A 6490-nucleotide genomic window follows, 5' to 3' on the forward strand; every position below is an offset into this window, starting at 1 on the left:
ACAAGACTGTTCTCCCACTGGCCTGTGATCTTTCTGCACTCGACATCATTGCATGTGTTTCGTGAGCCTGAAGAGGAATTCATAGATTGGTATCGGACATATGGATAATATGTGACTTCTGGACTTGATCTAGACTGGACTGGGATGTTTTCTCAATATTCAATTGCTCTTGTATACAAAGCTCTCTCTAATTCACATATGAGTGTCTATGAATTTGTTTCTCTAGTCTACCAACACTAACACAGCAACATATGTACAAAGGTGCTTGACACAATGGATGGATGGATGTATTATGATAAGAGCTGTAAGAGCCCCTGATAAAATTATTTTTTAAATAATAAATCATTTTGCGGGAGATTTTACAACTCTTATAGCCATCCATATACCAATTGTATCAAGCACATTTGTACGTATGTTTCCATCATCATTTTCAAAACATTTTCTTTCTACTTGAGGCCTTGGTATCACCTCCTCTTTTTTCCCTCCTTCCTCCACCCTTCCACCCTCGTGACCCCTTGATAAATTATAGATTATTGATATTTTCATATCTTACACTGTCTGCTGTCTCCCTTCTGTTTCTGTTGTTTATCCCCCTGGGGTGTGTGTTACATGTTGATCATTGTTCCCCCTTTCTTCCCCACTTTCCCCCTACTCTCATGGTACCGTTACTCCCATTACTGTTCCTGAGTCTGTCTTGTATTCCATGTGTCGAGAGCTCTTATCTGAACCAATGTACCTGCTCTGGTCTAGCCAGATGTGTAAGGTAGCAATGGGGTTATGATAGTGGCGGTGGGGGGTCAGGAAGCATTAAAGAACTAGAGGAAAACTGTGTTTCATTGGTGCTATACTGCACCCTGACTGCCTCGTCTCTTCCTTGTGACCCTTCTGTAAGGGGATGTCCAATAGTCTACAGATGGGTTTGGGTCTCCACTCCACCCTCCCCCTCATTCACATCGATATGATTTTTTAAGTGCCTGACACCTGAACTCACCAATACCTCATAATCATGCAGACTGGTGTGCTTCTTCTATGTGGGCTTGGTTGCTTCTCAGTTAGGTGGCCGCTGTTTATCTTCACGCCTTTAAGACCCCAGACGCTATATCTTTTGATAGCCAGGCACCATCAACTTTCTTCACCACATTTGTTTATGCACCCATTTTGTCTTCAGCGATCTTGTCAGGAAGGTGAGCATTACAGAATGTGCTGGGTTATTAGAACAAAGTGTTCTTGGGTTGAGGGAGTATTTGAGTAGAGACCCAAGTCTTTCTGCTGACTTAATACTTAACATATAAATACATGTACATAGACCTATACCCCTATTGTTATATTTACATATGTACATGCCTGTATTTAGACTTCTATAAATGTTCTTTGCCTCCTAGTTCTTTCCTATATTTCCTTTTACTTTCTTCTTGTCCCATTGTCATGTTCGGCCTTCATTCCGGTTTCAGTAATTCCTCTCAGCTACATTGCTCTTGATCAAACCCCACCAGGCATCCTACACCCTATCTTATCTAGATAGACATGCAGAGACAATAATAAGCACACACAAAAAAACAGACAAAACAACCATAAAAACCAGCAATAAAAAAGAAAAGCTTATAAATAGTTCAAGGTCTATTTGTTGACCTTTATGATTGTTTTCCGGTTGAGTCTGATGGGGTGCCACGCCCTGAGCCCAAAGTCTATTTTTGGTGTTCCCTGGGGGCTTAATTGCTTTGCTCCCCTTGCTGCTCTGTTGCCACACTCTTAGTGTCCCTCCCTGGTGTGGCAGGGTCAGATCGGGCACAATTCCTGCACTGTGTCTCCAGTGTTGTCCCCCGTAGGTTTTGGGTCAATGATGGATGTTGTGTCTTGTAGTGGGGCCGGCCCTATGGTCCTCTCTGTGCATTGGCTGCTCTGAGCAGGAATATTGTCCAGGTGGGCCAGGATGTGCTCCACTCTCTCTCCCTTTGTTTGCTCCTGATCAGACATGTCCCTCTCCCTGAGCTGTAGCTTCAGTGCTGCCCTCTGAAGTGAATTCTTCTTCTGGAGGGTGGGGGTGGGGGTCTTCCACATAGTTGGGATTGGGGCCGGCGGCCCGCAAAAATAATTTGTTAAAAACAAAGAAAAGAATGTGACTACTCAGTGCCATCGAGTCCATGCTGACTCATGGTGACCCCTGTGGGTTGGAGACTGTAACTGTCGATGGGAGTAGAAAGCCAGTCTGCCTCTCACAGAGCTGCTGGTGGCTTCAAACTACCAACCATGCAGATCACAGCCGAACCCGTAACCACCACTCACACCCCACCAAGGCTCCCGTGGGAACAGGTTAGAGAGCCGGAAACACCACCTTCAGAGGCGTAAAGGTGTAAGTGAAAGACACGTTTGCAGTGTGTGCTGAAGAGAGATCTGATTGTACGGCAGTGTTTCTGACCATGGCCCTTGTGGGCTCAGCTGGTTCAAAACTGAAATGAAAAGTCTGGCTCCCCTTTGTTCTTCAGCCACCCACTCTCAGGCCAAAAGAGGCAGACAATGGTCTGACTCCTTGTTTATTTTTCAGTAGGTATTTGTTGCATAAACAAGCCCTCACTGACAACAAACTCTCCCTTTCAACCCCTACTTTTTTCAGAGCGCACAATGCCTATTGTTCTGCACCCTGGTCTTTTCTTCCTCTGTTTATCTGGGTAATCATCTGGTGCAGCTTCTAGAGAACTTCCTCATACTTTGTTTTGTGGCTGAGTGGTGTGTCAGTGTATAAAGGAACCCTAGCTTCTGTAGCCAATCCCTTTGTGAAGAGAGTAAGCGGATAGCCAGTTTCTTACGCAGGGACTGCAGTGGTCTTGCTCGTGCATAACAATGTCATAGTAAAAACAAATCAACCACTGCACTGAGTCCATGCCCGCTCACGGCCACCCAGCGTAGGGCTGCCCCTGGAGGAGGAGAAGCCCCATCTTTCTCGGGTGGAGGGGCTGCTGGTTTCAAACTGCTGACCTTGTGATTAGCACCCCACCTTAGAAGCACTGTGAAACCAAACTCACTCCCTGTCGACTCGCAGCAACACTACAGGACGGGGTAACCCTGCCCCAAAGTGAGTTTCCGAGATTTTAACTGCACAGGCGGGGAAGGCCCGGCCTCTCTCCTAAGGTGGCTTCAGATTTTGGGCCTCGTAGATTGCACCCCAAGGCCTTGGGCGCTACGTCCGCAGGGCTCCTCGGTGGGACGCCTGGAGGGAGTACTGTGTGGGGACAAATTCCCGGGGGTGGGACTGCTGCGGTGGCTGCTGGGTGCTGCCTTGTTGATTCTGGCGCCTGGGGAGCCCGGGGACAGAGGGGCGCTGCTCCAGAAGGGTCACCAGCTCTGTCTCCAAAGGAGCTACTGGGCGAGTCTGGACCTCACACTGCTCAGTTAGCACACGAGGGCTAATCAAACAGATCTGGTTGATGAAATCGTTCATGGCGATTTCAAGGAGCTTCCCAAAGGCTGTATCAATTTACATTGCTGCCAGCCTCGTCAGCGAAGCCCTGTGGCCGCAGTGGTTAAGGGATCAGCAGTACACCAAGAGGTCAGCGCTTCAAATCCAGCAGCCACTCCTTAAAAGGAAGATGGGGCTGTGGGCTTCTATAAAGACTGGTAGCCCTAGAAGTCCCCTGGGCAGGTCCTCTCTGTCCTACAGCGTCTCTGGAAGTCAGGACAGACACAACAGGACCCAGCGAGACATCAGGGTGCCAGGTCCCCACACTCAGCAACCTCATGGGTGGGGGCCTTCATTCCAGTGCCCTTTGAGGCACACTGACCCCTTCATCAATACCCTGGAGTTGCTTCCTGGCCACCCCTCTTCCTAGGCACTGTTTTTCTTCTCTGCTCGCTTTTCTTTTGTGTTATCTGTTCTTCATCTACATATAATTTTTAACTCACTGTCACGAGTCAATCTTGACCCACAGTAACCCTACAGGACAGGGTTAGACCTGCCCCTGTGGGTTTTCAAAACTATTAAATATTTACAGGAGTAGAAAGCCTCGTCTTTCTCCAGAGAAGCGGGCCTTGGTTTCAAACTGCTGACCCTGTGCTTAGCAGCCCAACCACGGAACCCACTAGGCCACCACGCTCTCCTTATGTTTGGGGAATCAGCCCCTTGGTTGATGGCAGAGACATGGTGTCCTGTTTGTTGTCTGTCCTTTGACCTTGTGTGGGGGCCAGTGCTGGGCTGAACTGCTCACATGATCTCTCAGGCTGCTATGTCTTATGTTTTGCTCAGGAAGGAACTGGACATCCTGACACCATTGTGGTCAGTCAGGACAACCAGCATGGGATGATTCACTAGGTCGAAATAGGCACAGAGGAGAACAGAACTCCTGCCCTCCAGGAGATCCCATTTGTGAGGGGACACAAAGTCATCTGACCATCTGACCAGTCCATTACCGGTTTTCGTGAACAGCAGAGACACGGTGGGAACCTGGACAAGGTCAGAGGATGCTTCCCAGAGATGTGGAATATGAGCAGGACCGGCCAGCAAAGGATGGCCTTCCAGGAAAGGTCACTGTGTGCATAGTCAGGAGGCAAGACAGGCGCTCTCGGGTTGTCACATGGCAAAGAAGGGGTGTAGGACCAGATGGGTAAGGGAGGGGCAGTCATGATTCAGCGATACAGTCCTCACGTGCTATTCCCAGAGACTCAGAGGAGTCTTGATGGACAAGTCTTGGGCAGTTCACAAGGTCAGTGGTTCAAAACCATCCGCCATCCCACGGGAGAAGGATGAGGCTGCCTGCTTCTGTACAGATATCCTGTCTCAGAGCCCCTCAGGGGCAGCTCTACTCCCTCCAATGGCGTCCCTTTGACTTGGAACCCACTGGACAGCAGTGAATTTGGGGGCATGAGTCCCGGTTTGACTCCCAGCCAGTGCACCTCCTGTCGGCCACCACTTGTGGGAGGAAGCTTGTGCATTGTGCCAACAGTTTCACGGGAGCTTCCAGGCTGAGATGGACAAGGAAGAATGGTCTGGCGGGGGCAGAAGGGGGGGGGGGGGTCAGGACCACGCAGCCTCTTGTCCTGCTGTGTGCAGGCCACCATGAATTCGAGGCCAGCTCGACAGCTGCCCACGACAGCGAGGTTGGCGAGGGCCAGACCACAGGGGCCCGCAGATACTGCCCAGGAGTTAGGACCTCCCTGTGCGGCAGCAGAGGGCCAGGGGGGTATGTGGAGGAACTGTTGGGGAGATGGCTCACTGTGGAGGGAAGGGGTCGCCCTGGCTCAGAGGCCTCCCCCAGCAGCAGTGACGAACTAGAGATGCACCAACTAGAGGCTGCCCCACCCAAGTACCTACAGATCCAGATTCCCAAATGTTCTCATTAAGAGGTGGCGTCACTAAGTTCATGGGGGAGAAATGGAATTTTAAAAGAATGGAATTTTTCCAAGAACTCTGTGAAATCTCACCTCATGTTTTCACAATTCCACTATCAACTGCCCGGGAAGCTAGCATTTCTCTGAGACCCATTTCTGTCTGAGCTTTGACTCCCAGGGGAGAGCCGTGTGCGCGTGGTTAGCCACCCCGCCCAGCACTCTGCTGGCAGGAAAAAAACAAAAACCAAACTCACTGCTATCAAGCCGGTTACAAATGACTCACAGCCACCCTACAGGACAAGGCTGAACTGTCCCTGCAGGTTTCCAAGGCTAACTCTTGGTGGAAGTTGAAAGTCTCACCTTTTTGCCACAGAGCAGCTGGTGGTTTCAAACCCCTGACCTTGAGGTAACAGCCCAACATGTAACCACCATGCCACCAGGCAGGGCCAGGCAAATGCAGCTGGGCTCTAGCTTAGCTCCTGTCAGGTTTTGAGAAAGATGGGGCTCAGCCCCAGCCCAGGACCATCCCGCACCAGTCGGACGCGGGGTCCAGTGAGTGGAGAGAGTGGTAGGCCAGCAGAGTCCCAGGCTGGACTTGCTGGTTGAGGGACATCTTCTTCCCTTCTAGCCCATGCACAGCGCCTGGCCTGCAGAAGGCCCTCAGCAGGTTGCAGGTGGGAAGTAGAAGGGATGTTTGTAACCATCGGAATCGAACTTGGGGTTGGCTTTGGGTTATCCAGACTCTCCCCATGCCTTTTCCCCCCAAACTGCCAGTGAGGCCAGCGGCGGCAGGGACCTATCTTCTTTAGTGCTTCTGACAGCTAAACCCCAGAGGTCACCAGGGCAACTCCAATGCAGTCCAGATAAAGGTTCTCGGAGGTGGGTGGAGGTCTTGGTTTCAGCCAACAGCGTTCCCTCAGGACACTGCGCTACTCAATCTTTCAGGGGATGTCCGGTGCCTATCCAGCCCTGACTTGGCAGGCAGGAAACCAGCCCCAACTTCAGCTCCAGCATCGGAGCACCAGACCCTCCCCAGAGACCAGCCCAGAAAGCAAGTGGGTCAGAGGCAAGGTGGCCTCAGGGTTTCTAGGCCAGGGAGCAAGGTGTCCCCAGAGTCCACTTCCCCTTCCAGGGCATGTCAGTGTGTCACTGTGCAGGCGGGCAGGGAGAC

This window comes from Tenrec ecaudatus, chromosome 17, assembly GCF_050624435.1.
Source record: "Tenrec ecaudatus isolate mTenEca1 chromosome 17, mTenEca1.hap1, whole genome shotgun sequence".
Classification (NCBI taxonomy): Eukaryota; Metazoa; Chordata; class Mammalia; order Afrosoricida; family Tenrecidae; genus Tenrec; species Tenrec ecaudatus.